The 18,682-nt window shown below is 41.0% G+C and overlaps 1 protein-coding gene across 11 annotated transcripts in view; it reads left to right on the forward strand.

Moving 5' to 3' along the window:
• Positions 1–5,661: 5,661 nt before the first annotated feature.
• MYT1L (myelin transcription factor 1 like) overlaps positions 5,662–18,682 on the forward strand; it is a 305,452-nt gene continuing 292,431 nt past the window's right edge. For 10 of the 11 annotated variants that reach the window (XM_027787853.2, XM_027787855.2, XM_027787857.2 and 7 more), the window contains exon 1: positions 5,903–6,493. The gene's annotated coding sequence lies outside the window, so the exon portion shown is untranslated. The other variant, XM_027787854.2, reaches the window with a different exon arrangement.

An 18,682-nucleotide genomic window follows, 5' to 3' on the forward strand; every position in this document is an offset into this window, starting at 1 on the left:
GAAAACTGTGGATTTGTACTTTAAAGGGGAACACTCGTATTAGAGTAGCATTTTGAAAGAACACTGTCTTAACTGTTTTTTATCTATAATAGTTTTTCTTTAGAGAGAAAAAGCTTTGTAAATAAGGGGATGGTTAATTCAGTTAACTCTCTGAAAACATCATAGTTTATACTTCAATTTTAAAATAGTTCAGATAAGTATGACTGTAGCCCATGTACATTTAGTGCAAATTTGTTAGTCTTGCCAATTTAGTGCTAAAAAGTAACTGAAGAGTATAAAAGAAAACGACTTATATTAGTAAAAAAGAAACGACTTAGTCTCTTATGGAAGAGACCTTACAGAGGTTTGCTTCTTTTATTTGGCACTAACAAAGATTAAACTTAATGGAACAGAAACATGCAATTTTATTCTGAGTACTGAACAATGTGCACAGCCTTATCTAGGCAAAAAGGTTTTTTTGAACATTTGTTTTCTGCAGAAGTTGTGTGTGCATAAAAGTAGACTTTTTACATGATAAATGCTTTGCATCGTTGTTGATACTCCTTTTAAAGACAGATAGGCAGTACTCTTGCAAATAAATATATTTGGATTTTGTTTATAATCCATGGGGAATATCTTTTTATCTTTTTATATACTTGCAGTGGAGAAATGGTCATGAGTGCTGAATTTCAGGTCGAGAGAAGTTTCACTTTTATTGAGGTCAGCTAGTAACCAGATCTCTGACTTGTCTACATTAAGTAACTTACTCTAAATTACTTGTTTAAAATTCTTCTTTTTATTTCTCTTTTAGAAAACACTCTGCAACAGATCTAGCATTAACTTGTGATAATTTATTGCTGGTAATTGTTTAAAGGGTACTCTTTTCTCCTACCCCTCTGATTTCAGAAAGAGTATCTTTCTTGTAGATTTTTAAAAAGGAATAAGATTTAATGCTCCTTTGGCATCCGCCATATTTATCATGCCTGTTGGAATTTGCGGTGGAAGTTATACCACAGAACTAATTTCACACTCAAAGCTCAGTGCAGCGCAGCTTGGGCAGTTGGGGTGGGTTGTCTGAAACGGTACTAGTTTCCTCAATGGACTTCAGCTGGAAGTAACGGGATACTGTGTATTAGCAGGCCGCCTTATAGCACTTAAAGGTTGAGGTCTCTGTCTTATCCCCTCCTCCCCCCTCCACTTGAATTGTCAGCATCTTCCAAAGGCTGGTGAATAAAACCTGGTAAACTTCGGGAAAAGCCTAGCAGATAAGGCAGTCGGTTCCCTTCCCCTGCCCCCCAAAAGTTAATTACCGAGCTTGGTTGGATTCCTTCTTGCCACCCTGACATTTGACTGCTGCTAATTCACTGATTAATCTCATTAATGTGATTATAGCAGGATTTGGAGTTGGCTGCCATTGTTCTGCAGACAGCGCTATTCAGCCGAGCGCTCGCCGCCCCCCTCAGCGTGGCGGGGCGCGTTCCGAGGCGGCGGGCTGAGGCGCTGTGCCCGCGGGGCCGGCCCGCTCCTTTCAGCACCGGGAGCTGTCCGCCGCCGCCAGCAATTACCGCCCGCGCCGCCCGCCTGCCCTCCCGCTTACCGGCAACGGGGAAACGACTCGCTTTCATCACCCTAATGACTCTGCTCATTGAGGTAAAAGCAGGAGAGGCTTTATGCCTTCTAATTAGGCGATGTGAAGATGGCTGTGGTAAAGCATCAAACCTCTACGCTTAAATACTTCTTCCTCTCTTTTAAAAGCTGTCTTCGCCTGCATTTTGTTTTCTCGGAGAGGTCCACCGGGCAGTGTAGTTTAAACAATACTTCCTCGCAGCCGTGCAATTTAACTCTCAGAACGTGAGGGACATTTACAGGTGTTGCCATACTTAGTCAGACTTTTTCTTCCTGCTAAAAGAGTGCTTTGTTGAGCTAAATGCTTTCGCTTATATTCTTTTTGTGCAAATAAACAGCATATCCAGCTCGCAACCTCAGAATTACATTTGCCCTCACCAGCATTATTGTGCCTAGGTCTTTCCTGCCTCTGCACTGCAAAACCCCGTTTTCCGGAGTTTGAAAATAGGAACCGTTTTATTGATTGAAACTTGATCTGGAAGATCTTTTTAAGGTTTCATTATACGTATAAATTACTTTTGCATTCTTAGGTCGCAACAGTATTTTATATTCAAGTTTACAAGTTAGGCCGTTTTAAATCAATTTAAATCAAACTTCTTTAAAGTAAGGTACTTTACATAGCATTAGGGCACGATCTGCTCTACCTTGTTTGGTATTTTGACTTTTATTATCTAGAAGTTACATTGTTATCATTTAATAACTGCCAATTGCACATGCGCAGTAACTTTTTTCTTAATATCTATTCTTTCATTTGTATTCTTTATGAGCATGACACTGTACTGGAAACACACATTAAACTGTATTGTGTGAGGGATTTGCCAGGACGAGCAACTCCTGCAAATCACTAAATTAAAAATACTTTGAAGACAGTATCCTGCTAAGGGAAGGTGGGGTCTGTTAGAGAACACACTATATTTTAAAATATTTGAGTATAGTAAATGCCAATGAAACCTCTGCAGCCATTGCAATCTATGGATAAATAATAATTTACATCCAAAACTGAGAAAGTGCACTGAAACCAGAAAAGTCTGTTGCTTTTTTAACTATGCGTTTGACTTTCATGCAGTTTTTCAGTCACTGATACCATATTCTTAATAGGGTTTCCTATTTTCTTATTTCCTTTTCTTCCCATTTCTTTCTTAACCAAAATCAAAAGCCCAGTGAATAAAGTATTGTCTCTTTAGCTGCTTTAGAGAACTATACGTTTAAAGGATGTATAAAATAGGACTGTATAGGGACAGGTTTCAACAGTGACAGCCACAATATGCAGGCCAATTAAGGCTGCTCGTTAGCGGGTATATTCTTGTAATACTCCTGTCAAGCTGAAATTGTGCTCCCTTATTGACAGTAGTGGGTTCGTCTGATGCTTGAATTCTGCTTTCTGTGTTTGTCTAGTGTTTCAAGTCTCGTTAGAAACTGCCACCAGCGAGAAAGTAAAAGAAATGGAAGGTTTTCAAGCAGACTTTACCTGAAATTTGCTAATCTGGCTAACTTAACCTTCAGGAAAAATACTGTGCTCTCATTAACGCTGCTTAAACATGACCTGCATCTCCTTTTCCCCATGGATAATGCGCGTTGACGAGACACAGGCTGGGGGAGGGAGAATCCAACCCACAACATTAAACCCATACCCTAACGTCTTATGGAGGATAATTAGGCCAATGAATCACCAGTCTCCCTTTTTTTTCCACACTGGTCTTTTTGTAAATGTTTCTAATTTATGCAGTCTCCCCCCTCCCTCCCCCTTCAAGTCTCACCAATACAGGATTTATATACATTCTGCCCCGATTAAAGCAAGTATTGTTTTTGTCTCAGTGGGAGAAGCACTGGGCCATTCCTTTGTGCCATCCCGAAGGGTGGACAAGATGATGAGGGTTTTTTCCAGCTAAATCGCTTTCAAAAAGTTTGAAAAACACCTGCCACGATACGTGTGCCACATAGTCGCCTTCCCTGTTTTACTAAGGCTAGCCAGTATCTAACATGAGGAGGTTAGCTTTAGCAGAGGGAAAAGACAAGTCTTAATTTTTGAGATGCAAATACAGTTATGCAAAGATTCTGCGTGTAAACCTTACGTTAGAAGAGGATGCGATTCGTCCGTAGGGGTGTAGATACCCCTGCACGCTTACGAAGGGGTCCTCTCATCTCCAGGTGTGCGCGTGCTTCTCTGGCTACATTGATCTGGGTGGAAAAAACCCAAACTGACATGCCCTCGCTACGACACAAACATGGTAGCTCTCCTTCCCCGCTACGAGGAGGCTTTTCTCCCCGCAGACCCGCTCCCCGCCCCCCCCCCGCCCCCCCCCCCCCCCCCCCCCCCCGCCTTGCGCGGCGCCCTCCGCGCCCCCGCTCGCACCTGCGGCCCTTCCGCGGCGCCGCTCCCGAGGGCTCCGCGCCTCGGCCTCGGGGGAGCCCTGCGAGTGCGGGGAGATGTAATCAGAGATGACAGAGAAAAATTAAGGAAAAAAAAAAAAAAAGAAAAAACAAACCACGAGCGAGGTGGAGATGGGGGGCGGGGGAAGAGACACGTAAGTCCTTTTTTTGCTTTCTGAGGGAAACTCTGCGTTTTCCACCAAAAACGTGGAAGTCGTGAGGGCTCTGCTATTGTTAGTCCCTAGTCCCTTCCCCAGCAGGCTGGCTCTCCTCTGAATCCCTGTGACAAACTTCCCCCCCCCCTCCCCCAAGCCCCTCTCCTGCCATCGGAGTGCGGCCGTGGAGCTGCTGTGATGGCTCGGGATGCAGAGGGCTGGTACGCGGGAATTCGCCTTGACTTCAGACCGCAGTGCGATTCCTGGCAAGGCTAGATGGGAAGGGAATGGTAACCTCTACAGTAACCGACATGTCTGGTCTCCGCACGTCAGGCAGCGGGCTCGGGAGGGATTACCTCCCAGGGCTGGAGGAGGGTGTTCCTTGTGACTTTGGGGTCAGTCTCCCCCGCCTCTGTCGCGGCCAGCAGGGTCTGCCCGCCGTGCCCCGCCGGCCGCGGGGCTGCCCGCACCGAGCACCACCGCGCAGGGCAAGCCGCGGCGGGGCGGGCGGGCGGGGGGAGGGTTGCGGGAGGAGGGGGCTGCAGCAGCACAATGGCGATAAGGAGGGCAACGAAACCGCCAGGCGCGCGTGTGTGCGGGGGCGGGGGGGCACGGAGGCTGTGTGTGCGCTGGCCAAGGTCCTTCCCTCCTTGCCGCACGGAGCGCAGCCGGCCTGCGGGCATGGGCGCCGAGGGCGGCCCGCGGCGGGGCAGCGCCGGGGACCCGGCGGGAGGCGCGGCGGTGCCCGGGGCAGGGGCACGGCAGGGCAGAGTCCGTGGGGGCGGCGTGCGGAGCCGTGCCAGTGCAGAGGGGTTGCCGCCGCCTCCACGTAAAGATCACAGCCTGTCACGCTGCCATCGAAATGACATTTCGGGGACGGGTTTAAACGAAGTGACTCCCCGCTGGCAAGCCGCTCCCGTCGCAGGGGCATCCGCTGCCCGGGGGCGAGCCCGGCGGGGAGGCTGCCCGGGGGTGGGCGAACGCCGGCGGAAAGCCTCTGCGACAGCGTTGCAGGGCGGTGAGGCGCCTCTTCCCAGTTCCCGCCTGTGTGACACGTTCGGTGGCGCGGTCCGGCGGGCTGCTGGGGGAAACGCCGCTCAGGGGCACACGCAAATCTGGGCCGCTTTGCGCGCGAGCCCTTGTTTACGTTTGGGCTGTTGATCGCATAAAGTTGAGCCGCGCAAGTTGCTAATGGTGGAAGGCGGCTAATCTTTTCCTCTGGAAAATAGTTCGTTTCTTTTGTTTCAAAGGGGAGGAGATGGTGTGAGCAGGTAAAAGAAGCAAGGCTTCAGCAGTCCGGCTGCTGAATTAACTCCATAAACCCTGGAGTGGTTCCCCAGCGGCCAAACAATGATGGTTTTCCATCATTATTTTCTTTTAAAGATACATTTAGAGGCCTACTTATTGCTTTCTTCTTTTTCTCTTTTGGGGGGTGGGGGGTGGGGTGTTCTACAAGGGAGACACCATTTTAACGCTAGCGGCAGCGGCAGGGGAGTATTTTGAGCGGTTTCCCCTCCTCGGCGGCTGCGGCGTTTCGGCGTTCCCCTCTATTCGGTGCAATACAGCGCCGCCGCGGCGCCCCACGCCGCCGGGGAGCCCGGCCCGGGGTGCCGGGGAGGGCGCGGAGCGCGGCCCCAGCCCTGCCCGCCCCCTGCCGCGCCGGGGGGGCTGGGCGCGCGCGGCCGCGGCGGGCAGCGGCACCCGTGCGGCGGGGCCGGGAAAATGGATGTGCGTCGCGCTGCTTAAAGGATGCGGGCTGAGGCGGGGTAAGTCAGCAATCTGCTACGGATGCTGTTCTGCTGCAGTAATGTGGTCTCTGAGGGAACCTGGGCTTGATGCATGCGACGCTGCCTAGGCTTCCTCCAGCCCGTCGCCTCGCTGCTGCTCTTAAATGGAGGTTACAGCTGATCCGTCAGCCACAGAGCCGCACGCATGCCCATCTTCTCAGCCTTCAGTGGTGGCAACTTACTAATTTCTGCCTTCGACTTCAGGCCCGTTGGTTTCCTGTCTGAAAGCGTTATTACTTTTGTCCATGTGGCAAAATAATTAGCATACAGATGAGAAGGGATCCTGCCTCTGAGCCTCAGTCGCAGGAGAAGATGTGCAGTGGAAAGTTGATTGGATGAATGGAGAACAAATGGTGGGCGTTCAAAAGCATTAGGAGAGTTTTGTTGTCGTGGAGCAGGTTTGTCAGTTTTCTGGGTGAATCTCGTAAGATGGAAGGCAGGGTGGCTGGTGCCGAGACGACTGCTTGACAGACTGTGGCCTACTTGAAGGTGCACGTTTGGACTGCATGCATAGATAATTCATTTGGACTACTTTGTTTTGCAGTTCTACGGCTTTCCCTTTGCTGTTCCCTCAAGGTAAATATGTCCTTTTATCACCGTTGTTGTTTGCAGGGCACTTTGCTGTTGTTCACAAAGTGATGGAAAGTTCAACTCTTTGGGCAGTTAATAAAGCAGTGGCTGGGTTTTGGACTTCTCCCACCCCAGCTCCTCAACACATCCTCCTGTGCATAGAGCCGGAGGAGGCTGAGCAGCTCAGGGCCCGATCCTGCTCTCCCTGAAGTCAACGGGGAGTTTGACATTGCTGCCGGTGAAAACGGGATCGAGCTCTCAGTGGTTGTTGTTTTAACAACGACTGCTGGAAATGTCAGACTCCTGCTTCCTATTTTCTAGAACAATGTGGGAAGACCTGTAAAATTAGCAACTACTGTTTCAGTGAAAGCCCAGATGTGTTTTGTTTTGGTTGCTGTGGTATTCATTTTCTGGCTGAAAGGCAAAAAATGCTTATTTAACACAAATTCACTGGTAATGCTAAAACCTGAAGTTATTGATTGACAAATTACTAGTGATTCTCTCAGCTCCAAATATCTTGGTATGTGTCTTTATAAAGGCTTCCTTATTGAAAGGAGAAAACAAAAGAAGAAAATAAACAAGCTATCTTTGAATTACATATTTTTTTGTCAGATAATAAATAACACTGAGTCAGACTGGAATCCCACTTCTTGAACAGAGCATCCGTTGATAGGCATTTCTTATATAATTCTGATGCTGTGTATAAAATATGGGGAGGCTTTAACATTTAGTTACATTTGCTTTTTTTCTTGCAGTCATTTAGGAATATTTTAATCCAATTCTAATGATTCTTTATCTCCTTAAAAATGGTGATGTTCATTTTTAACTGACCTAATTTTGAAACTGCAGTTAAGGTTGCGGTTAAGTAGAAATTATTATCCTTTAATTGTCTTTACATAGTTCTTGTGACTATTGTAGAACAGTTTAATGAATGATTTGCTTTAATTGGAGAGGTGTGGGGTTTCTGTTGCCTTTAATTATGTTGCTTTGGAGAACAACAGCATACAGTTCTGAATGATATTTAGTTTTTACCTCTTTTTATTATTTGACATTTCAGTTTTGTGTGATAGGTTATTTTCAAAAATTACCAAACAAATAAAAGTCTTTGTCATGTCACTCTGCAAACAAACAAAAAAAAATTGGAACAAACTGTTAACCCTTAGTAGGCAGTTAGCAGGTACTCCTCATGATTTATCAAGGTTCTTCAAGTTTGGAATCATAAGGTTAAACTTGGTTGCTGTGGTGTAGCCTGGTGAATATATATGTTCATACTTGTTTGCAATTATGACACATCTAAAATCAATTGAGATGGCAACATAACACTCCTAACATTAGAAATGCGGAGTGATGTAAGACTGTATGCAATAAACCAGGATTTTTCACTGGGAAAAAAACCAGTAATGATTATATTTTTCTAAAAACTACATTGATTTATTAAGTGAAACAAAGAGAAGAGTAAATGATTACAATGAGTAAATGCAGAATTCGGTACATTTTAAGCTAATCTAAGAGTAGATTCAATTTTGTATGTATTTTACAGCCTGAACTTTCTGGAGAGTGAATGTGTTGTGTGTGGTGTCATGTTGTGTGTCGTGTCCCCGTCTGTCGTCCCCCTCACCCCCCCCCCCCCCCCCATTTTAACCAACAAGGGCAATAGTTAAAAATACTAAACATTTGCAGTGGTTTCTTTGTTTTAGATTCCAATACGCAGTTATATGCCCACATTTTCAAAAGGGCATCAGTTTTGTCGTAGTAGTTTTTAGTGCATAGTATGACTTTGTTGTTTTACTCTACAGTCTTGTATCTTACATATTACAGAAATGATCAACTGTGTGTTTGGAGACAAAGACAATTAAGAAAGAGGAGATACTTCAATGTATTCAGAGGTGTATTATTTCTCCAGATATGTTAAGGACCATTTCTGAAAATTTCCTGTTTTCTGCTTTTTTCTATTTTGTTTAATTTTTGTGTTGAGGAGATGATTAGGATATGCAAAGAAGTATTTAATTACTTACACATACATGCATACACATATGTGGCAATTTATTAGCTAGGTATAGAAACTTTGCTGTATGAATGGCAAAAAAGGTACTGTTTTGAAAACGGTTCTTCTGCAGCAGTCAGGCTTTTATGTGGACTCCAAAAGAATGAAAATGTAATTCCTATTCATCAGCATTTCCATGGGAAATCAGGGGCATTTCTTTTTAAGTGCATCATACAAACACACTGATAAAAGAAAGTTCTCTGTGTTAGAACTTATTTCTTGATCAACTCTGAATACAGTTATTGTTTTGTTGAGACATTCAGTGGTGGAAAAGTACTTTGGTATTAAATACGTATACAACACTGAATATCCTTATGGAAGTAATGAATTTAATATCAATTTGCCTGAACTTGACAAATGTTTGCATCATGTTGATCAACTTTCAATAAAGATGTGAAGTTCTTGATAGTATACTACAAGAAAACTTTATGGCTGTAGATTACTTACTGACCTTTTCTTTCTCATAATAGGAGTGATGAGAAATCCTAGTAAGATTATCAGTGATTTATTAAACAGAAGTGTAGCTGGATTTCTATGGAATGAAAATGGGTGCAGACCAAATAGCATCATCTGCTCCACGGGTCCTAGATTAAAAAGTCACAAGGAGAGCAAATCAAAGCTTTTGTAGGCTGTTGACAAAGATTATCTCTTTAGAATCCTTCACAGTATTTTGCTTTGATTAGAACCACTCTGCCTATTTTAGCCATAGAGGAAAAAGCAGCAAAACGTAATGAAACTGAAATGAAGGGAGAATGTCTTGTGTTGGGAGGGGGAGTATGATGTGGAGACAGACAGACAAAAACCACAGTAGGATTTTTGATCCTTTAAAAGGGATCATACTTTTAGTCAGGAAAACAGTAAACATTATTATGAGATCGGATTTAAAACTGGATCTCAGATCAGATTTGCAGTGTATATACTGGTTCAATATGTTTGCACTGAAGCTGCAGATGCGGAACACCATCACCAAGTAATGAAACTAGCCAACTTGGTTGTGGAAATAACCAAGGCTGCAGGGCACCCCATAATGATCCATCAAATCAGGTTTGGTATAGAGCTGTCTGGTGTGTTGTAAACGTTAAGAAATCAATGTTGCATCTGCCAGTAGACTCTTTGGTTTGCTGAAACTCCTACCTGCCTAATGCATCAGGGCAATTGGTTTCAGAAACCAGTTTACTTCAGGATAAATTTTATGTATCTTAAGGTCCATCATATCCAAATTGTTTATAGCTCTGCACCAGGCAAACACATAAACATCTGTAAGATCACAGATTGTCAACCAAACTAGCACTGAGGTCTATTATTTTGTGAAGTATTAAAAGTCTGTATCTCTCATACCTTATGTCAGCATGGCATTTTTTAATCAGGAAGTTGATTAAAAAGGGCATGGTATATTATGAATGCATGTTCACTTGGCATAACATCAGCTATTTCAGTCTGAATCCAGCAAGTGCTGTCCATGACTAGGTGCAGTGGTGAAGAGAATCAGTGCAAAGAAGCAATTAAAAAAATATTTTCATTGTAGGTTTAAAGAGGGCTGCTGTTTTGTTCCTAGTTTGCATGAGCCTGCTCCTGACCCCAAAGGAAAGAGCAATGAGCTTTGGATCAGGCCTGCAATGTCTTTTTATAAAGTGATTGGCCAAACATATTTCTTATATGGCTCTGGTAAAATCAAAAGAAAACATCTCCTCACTTTCTCATGTTTTTGTAATTAATAAGATTGTTTACAGACAGAATGTAAGGGAGAGTATAGGTACCATTCAAAAGAGCCTTTAGACTGCTCACTGAATGGCTAATCTTTTCCAGACTTTCTGGTGATGTCGTCGCCTCCCCCAACCCCCGTCCCCTCCGCCCCCCCCCCCGCCCCCCCCCCCTCCCCAGCAGAAATGGTGATACTGGAAAGACGTAATGCCACAATATTTATATTGCATATCAATAGCTTGCTTTATTTTTCAAAGGGAAATTCCCTTTTCTTCTACTGTCTCTAGCCAATACTGGAGTATATTACCAGGGGAATAAAATTTTATGCCTAATTTTAGTGTTCCTCTGCCTAATGTGGTGTGAATAAGTACCATGTTAGAGCATTTAACCTAGTCCATCTTTGTCACTTCCTGAACAGTTCCTCGGTTCAAAAAAAAGAGTCAAAATGCTGAAAGAGAAGATAACCAAGGTTTGTTATGAGGATAAACTGTAGAGATTGCTTGTTCTTTCTCTTGAACTAGATGCTCTGGCATTCCTTCCAGTGCTGCAGCAGGGCATTCTTTTGCGTAAGGAATACCCTTGAAAGGGTTTCCCCAGGCTTCTTGTGATACTGTGAATCAGTGGCTCATACCTTTATTTCTTATCTGCTTCCCCAGAATTAGTCGTTAAATCAAACATCTTAATTTTCAGTGCTGGCAATTTGTTTTAGTAACATTTTCAGAAATACCTCTGAAATTTCCTCTGAAAAGGCCCATGTTTAAATATGAAACTATGTTTATAACAACTTTGCATACACTGTGGCTGTCATGACCCCTGCATAAATATTCAGGATTTTTTTGGGGTATGTACGTATTTAGGAAGAAATAAAACTGTTGTGTCATAGAAAATTGTAAGGTTGAGTGCAGGGCTTTTTATTTTCTGTGTATCTTGATAGTGCTCTTGGTATGTCTAAGACATGTTGTTATGAATTCAGAATGGTATTTCTGCAGTGTCTTGGTTATGCAGCATAGTTTGATTTTAAAATCCACAAAACCAAACTCCTTGGGCTTGAAGTTGACACTACAAAGTAATGCTTGTGTTTTTTCAGCACGTGTACACACAAAGTCCATTCTGGGTCATACTAGGAAACATCTAGAGTTTATACAGGTCAAGTTAAACAAATCTTCACACACAGAGAAAGGTGTCTGTTCTAGCAGTATAAGATGCCTGCACAGGTGGTGTGTTACTTATTTACCAAGAGAAACAAAGTTAGGAAGTTCATAAAAAATTTCATAATCCTCTGACCTGTTGGATATGACCAATCTGCTCCCAAACTGTTAGTTTTCAACAAATGCCAGATTTCATCGCTTCCAGTGATGAAATTTTTTTTCTCTCAACCTTCTGAAATACTCTGTATGTTTGGATCTGCCTGAGCTTAAGGGCATTACTCTGTATGGAGATACTGGACCTCCATATTCCAGGAAAGCAGAATACTTCAGTCCTGAGGGATAGTAGGCTCAGGGCAGGCTGCATCATTCTCGTAAAAACTAAGGTGATTTTTGGACATTGCAAGTAAAAGATGCAGAGGCTGTGATGAGAGGAATGAGTAACAACGTCATGGCAGGGAACAAGAATCAAACATTCAGTTTTAATTGGAAACTGCCAGTGGAAAAACTGAGGTTCTATTGACCAATATACAGAATTTGATGCTAAAGAAAATTAGAACTCTGTGACCATCAAACATATGACCTCAGAAAAGAGAAGAAAAGGAACCTCAGAAATGGATATGGACAACAAGCTTGTTGAAAAGTGGTACACAGAAGAGTCAAGAGGTGTACTTGGATGAAAGTCAGGAGTACTTCATGAACCCCAAGACCAGCTGGAAAAGCAAAGGAAGCTCAGGTAGGTTTATTTGCATATGCTACTTCTGCTAGTCTGTTTTTTCTATTTCTTTTTTTTTCTATTTCTTTTTTTTTCTATTTCTTTTTTTTTCTATTTCTTTTTTTTTCTATTTCTTTTTTTTCTATTTCTTTTTTTTCTATTTCTTTTTTTTTCTATTTCTTTTTTTTCTATTTCTTTTTTTTTCTATTTCTTTTTTTTTCTATTTCTTTTTTTTTCTATTTCTTTTTTTTTCTATTTTTATTTTTTTTAAAAAACCCCTTTGTTTCACAGCCTTAAGAACTCATCTTTTCACTTCTTCCATCCCTGTCTTAGAATAATGTCTAATTATAAGGGGAAAGGGAACAAAGAAAATGCCTTTCAAATAGCCAGTTTATTTGGACAACACTCCTCTATGTACTGTCAATCATAAGTTGTTTTTTTTTTTAAAGGAATAGACCACACCCAGTATTCATAAATGTGTGCTAAATATTCATAAATATATGTGGGCATGTAGAATCTCTGTGACTAAATATCAGTTCTTCACATGCAGGGGCAAAACCAATGGCACTGAAACAGATACCTTAGTATGCTATTAAACAGATGGGAAACATAAGACTGTTTGCAAGCAGTCTTGTAACTGGTCGCCAAAACTGTATTGTCTGAATAAAATGTAGACATGTAGTATGAACCTTCATACATGCAGTCCCTTGCTTTCTGAGAGGAAACCAGATTCAAAATATTTACTTTTTTTACTCAGGGGAAGAGAGACATTTTTTGGTGGTTCAGAGAACCTGCTCACTGAATTAAAGAATATCAGCTGTCCAGTTCCATTCACAGATTTTCAGGCTGATCTTTGCATGAACATCCCCTTTTTGCCTTCAGGACACTGTCATAATTTTTCAGCATGTATTCTTTAAATTTTGAGAGTGTCTGGGAAGGCCTGTTTTACTTCTGTTTTTACAGTGTGTTACTTGCCTCACCTTTATCAGCTCTGGGGAAGTGCTTGTTGCAAAAAGGCTGGTAACATGTCTGGGTGAACTCCAGTGGCTCTGAAGAACCTTCTCAGGGGTCTCTGCACTTTATGAACAGGTCATTGCCTGTTCAGCCATAGTTACGGCCATGTTTTTACAGCTAGTATATGTGGTAGTCCATACCCTGTATGCTAACTCTTCAAAAGGTGATAGACTTAAATTAGTTATCATTGACACAGAGTTGCTGAACTGCCAGCCACAAGGCTGACCCATTTAGTATTTTATGAGAAAAATGTATGTGTGAAAAGGATAGAGATTTTTATCTATGACCTTTCCAATCTAACAATGCCTTTTTTGTTTTGTTGTTCCTTATCAGTGACCTTGGCTGAGAAGGAGCAGATGATGATTAGAAGAAAGAAAAGAAAAAAAAGGGTAGATGTTTTCCATAGGTCTGTTTAACCTTTGTGACACAACACACTGGAGAGAAGGCACACTTGAATAGTTACCTTGAAGACCAAGCATCCTGATTTAGCAAATGTGGGCAATGCAAAGCAGTATGGAGCAAAACACCCAGTCATTTCACTGCAGCAGCCGCTGTACTTCATAGACAGCTCTGTGGAGCAGGTCTTCTCCCATATATACCTTTTTTCTTTGGCTCCTGCCTGCCCAAGAGCCAGCACAGATTGCCACAGTGTTAATTCCAGCCAACTCCAGTGGGAAATAAGGGCATATGACAAGAGGGCACATATGTTAATGACTCATTCACCCTGCACTTCTTATTTGTCATTTTATATGATGTTTGTTACAGTTAATAAATTTTTATTTTGTGAAAACTGTGATGTATTTGTTATGTTTAAAACACTGATATGCAACAACCTTTTCCTATACCTGCACTTCTTGCCAAATTCAGTAAAATGTGGTTAACTTGAAATTCAATTTCTTAGCAGTCATAAGTATGGCTTACTCAAAGAGCAGAATAAGCAGATTCAAAGCAGTACTGCCAATAACACAGAGTATGCTTCTGAGGCTTCCAGAAATTGTATTCTGATTGACTCCTATAATTGCTCTTTTGTGTTTAGAATCACCAGTCTTTCTACTCTCAGTGAAAGCATCTTCATATTTGTTTTTAGAGGTGTTTTTAATTTACAAAATATCCATCAGAAGCCACTGAGCAATTCCTGTAGCTTTGTTTCCAGATTCCAGGTAAATCACTTAAGGAAGTAGGAAAGAAGAGATAAAGCAGCTTTTTCAGCATTACAATTAATCAAGTAACTATCTTTATAAATATTGTGGTCTAGAGAACTGTCTTTGTGTTTCTGTATTGCAAAAGGATTCTTAAAAATGTGAGCTCTACATATATTTCATAATTGCATAGAAGTTAGTGAGCCATCATTACTTCATGCAACTACTGAAATGTCTCACTTGTGTTTATGTACTTGGAAGTTAAAAGAAGCGGAAATGAGAAACCTTGCTTACTAATTATCTTGCTTTCCTATACTTCGCAAGAGTCACAGTTCTTACACATGTTCACTATGGATTTGTCAACACCAAGTTGCTGACCACTAATAGTGTCAGGGTTTACAGGTTCCCAGAGCCAGTATGCCACTAGTTTCTCAGGGTATAAATGCTTTTGATTTGGAGGCATTTTCATCATAAGGTTGATACAAACTAAGCACACAATTAAGGGAATTGGAATTACAATCTTCTGTATCAAAAAGCTTTGCTTCTGCTATTGGCCATGCTAGATTTGCACCCTGATTTTTTCCAAGGGGTAAATATCATTATTTTTGCTGTGTTTAACCAGTTGGGGAATACTTGTACTTAATATCAAGTTTAATTTTCTGCCTCCATCATCTACTTCTCAATTTTCTTTCTTGAAAAATTGCTGCTAAAATTGAAACTCTGCACATTCAGGGAAAACAGGTACTAGCCAATGATAGAGATGTTAGAACTCCACTGATTTGTTTCATATATCTTTCTAATCTTGTTAGAGACTGAATATGGAAAACTGGAAGCATGAAAATGGGGAAACAAAGGAAGAACCAGGGGCTCTTGGGGGCGGGGGAAAGGACAAAGAAAACAGGAATTGGGCGAAGCTGAGCCTAAACTCTTAAATTTCCTTAGGTAGAGTTTTGGGGTACCACAGTGCATTACCAAGTATTTCCCCCAGAATATCTGCAAATTGCATTAAGTATCCTGAATTTTGAAATGCTTCTTTCTAGTAGAGTCATTTATGTAGAACACTGTATTTGTGTGGGCCTTCATAAGTGCCTTTATAGAGTTCAAGGAGCACATGCATGATGCTCTTAGTCGTATGATTTAGTTTAAGGTAGTCCTGTGAGGAGCAGGTTGGACTTGATGATCCTTATTGGGTACCTTCCAACTTGAGGTATTATATGGTTCTACGATTCAAGATAGCATGAGTACTAGACAAACTGCATTCCCAAGAGCTGTTGAGTGACACAACTGTTACTGGGAAAGGTTGCTGCTGTAGGCTGGACTTTAATATAATTTGCTATAGGAGGAATAGAGGCCTTTTCTTATTTATCTGTAGTATTTTGATGCAAGTAAGTCAGGAGATTCCACCTGTCCTTCATTTTGACCAGCTGAGGGGTGAAGAGAAAAAAATTGAGGACTGGAAACTGAAAAATCCAGATCAATAGCTTTTCTGACAAATTTATCGTTGATACATATTATAACTTATCATATATGAGAATTACAGATTTCAAATCATAGCTTAATGTTTTTAAAGAAAAAATTTTGACCTCACTGTTAACTGTAACCCTAAAATGACTAAAAAATGTCTCAGTTAGTGTTCACACATACAGTTAACTGTTATTTTTCTGCTGAAACATCAAAATGTTAAAGCCATGGTAACAGCAAAAACAATTTGCCAGACAGCTTTATTAGTACAAGGAGACAATACATTTGCATGGCTACGTTTACAGAGCCAGTGGCCTAATCCTGTTCCACTGAAGTAATTGAGAATTTCTTCAGGGGAGGAATGCATTTTGTATTAGTTTCTAGGTTTTTCAGCTGTTAACTTACTTTTCCAGTACAGCTTTCAAAGCAATTAAATTTAAAATATAATTCTTCAACCATGCTTTATCAATTGAATTCTTGATTGCTTTATCATTTTACCTAAAGGTCTGAATACTAAATTTGCATTTGGCATATCATTGCTGTAAGTAATTTCTTGATCAATCATTACCTTGGTTGTGGCGAGCTTAAAAACAAATCTTCCCCAAGAGGTATCACACCCATGATGTAAGCCAAGAAGTATTTTACTGTCCTCTCCAGAGGCAGGTTGCTGCACCTGTTTACAGGTAGCCTGAACCATTAATGATCAAAACAGTACCGAACTGAAAGGCGTAGGATATCTGTATTAATCAACCCTTCTCTTTACTAAGAAGTGTATAACTGATACATTCATGATTATTTGTGGTAAGATCCTGACTGCTTCTGGAAAATAATTTTTTAAATATATTCAGCTGTTGCCTCTTTTCCTTCATCTTCCTTGAAGCTCTTTTGCTTGCCTTGAACTGTGCACAGAGATTTTACTTAAAAAATTATAAAAATCCCATGCAAATGAAAAGCATGCAACTTCTTAAAGTACATGAACTCTTACAGGGAGCATACAAGAGATACAGGATAAGTTTGAATGTATTGCTGCAAATCTTGAGAACCAACTACATTATATATTAATAATTGTATGTCTGCCAGGAATATTGGGAGGAATCCTATGCTTTAGAAAGCAAGATGTTTGTTTATAGACAGAACATAGCAGAATAGAATCCTGATTCTTGTATGACATACTCACCTGAGTGCTCATATTGAATGTCATAGTTCTATTCATTGGCTGCTTATAGGTTAAACTTAAATGTTTGCAGAACTGGGGCCTAAGCATTTTGAGACTTCGTATAAACAAACAAACAAACAAGCAAAACAAATTGCATATTCACTAAAAACAGAGAAATTTTTGAGTTCTTGTTATAAAAAACCTGTAAGTAGGACAATAATGGGGGAAAAACCCCACAACATTTCTTCTTCCAGAATGAAATAGTTTTATATTCTATTAGAAGTGGCTTTTTTAGTACTTCTTTAGCTTATGCTACAAAATAAACTGCAATTAAATGCAATTTACTTTTTGTTTAAATCAAATGGTCTAGGTGAACTCATACAAGTTCAGTACTGTTTGATTTGCCAGAAGTCTTGTTTTAAATTAACAAGAATGAGTAAGTTAATCTCATATGTTGAAATTTTTCTGGAGCTGAAATTGGAAAGATTTGTGTGGTACTGTCTCCTACAAGTTTACTTAGTTCCGTGGCACTGAGATCCATGCATTCCTAAATTCCCTAAATGGCCTGTTTTATGAAATGCTCAGCAGGCGCTGCTTGAAAACCTCATGTCTCTGGTTAGGAGGCATGAGAGGAAGGGGATTCTTTCAATGTAGGCATCTGCATTTTGGCCTGCATGGTCAAAAAATTGTTTTTGACAAAATAACTGTAATCACTTGATGTTCATTTACAGTTGTGGAGATTCCTGGTTTGTCACTGTTTGGAACAGATATAGAAAATAGATAAAGCTATAGCTCATTGCTTGTGTCATGTTGTGCAACTTCTTTTGTCTTGTGAAATGCTTTTGCGAATTATGGATAGCTTTACAAATAAACTAGGTGTACACTGCTTTGTGGTACACCGTTATCCTGATCCCTTTGCCCTTTCTGTCATTTGTAGATTGTAGTGACAGTCATTGCATCTTTTCTAATACAAAAGACATTTTGCAAATTGAAGTGTGGCATGAGAGCAGATCTGAAAGTGTTACCACTAGCATTTGTAACTAATTATAGAGGCTTTAAAAAACCCCACATTACTGTGGGCCAGCAAGGAAAACAAAGTGAGGAGGGAATGTAAAAACAGGTTCCTCTTGGTGGTAGTGAGTAGTATGATGATGTTTTTTAGGTCTGTGACAGATGGTACTGCTTGAAGGGATTTCAGTTTGTGGTACCACCTGAGAAATAATCTGAAAAACGGTAACAGGGGTAATGGTGTTAGATGAATCTTTACTAGCCTTTGGCTGGTAAACTGAGTGGAGGGGTCTGAGTCCATTCTCATTCCACTCAATGACTTTTCTCTCTTTCTGTCATCTACTTATTTGTCAATAAGCCAGTAGGAGTATGTCTCCATCAAAATGGCTGGGTGTGCAAATATACCTGAGCTGACTATAATCACTCGCTTTGTGCTGGAATAGCTGTAGAAGATACAAGGTGGTTGAGAAGATACTCAGTTGTTTTGTTGGTTGTTTTTTTTTTGCTTTTCTTGAAATGGTAAGAGTCAGGAGCATGAAATTTTATGAGACTGATAGACTTACCATGATAAGCTATCCAGTTGGCTGAATAGAGCATCATTCATGTTTTCCTGCTGTTGTGTGTTTTACAAGTAGGCTTTTTTGAGAGCAAGTTGCTTATTAAGTGCCTGAGATAGCATGTTATAGTGAAGTGACATAAAACATTTGTACCTAATATGCCTTAATGAAATGTTAAAACTGCATGCTGATCTAAGAATTAAAGAAGTGTAGAAGTAACACTGTTTTATTTGATGACAAAAAAACGCCAATATT

Source organism: Falco peregrinus, chromosome 7 (genome assembly GCF_023634155.1).
Source record: "Falco peregrinus isolate bFalPer1 chromosome 7, bFalPer1.pri, whole genome shotgun sequence".
Classification (NCBI taxonomy): domain Eukaryota; kingdom Metazoa; phylum Chordata; class Aves; order Falconiformes; family Falconidae; genus Falco; species Falco peregrinus.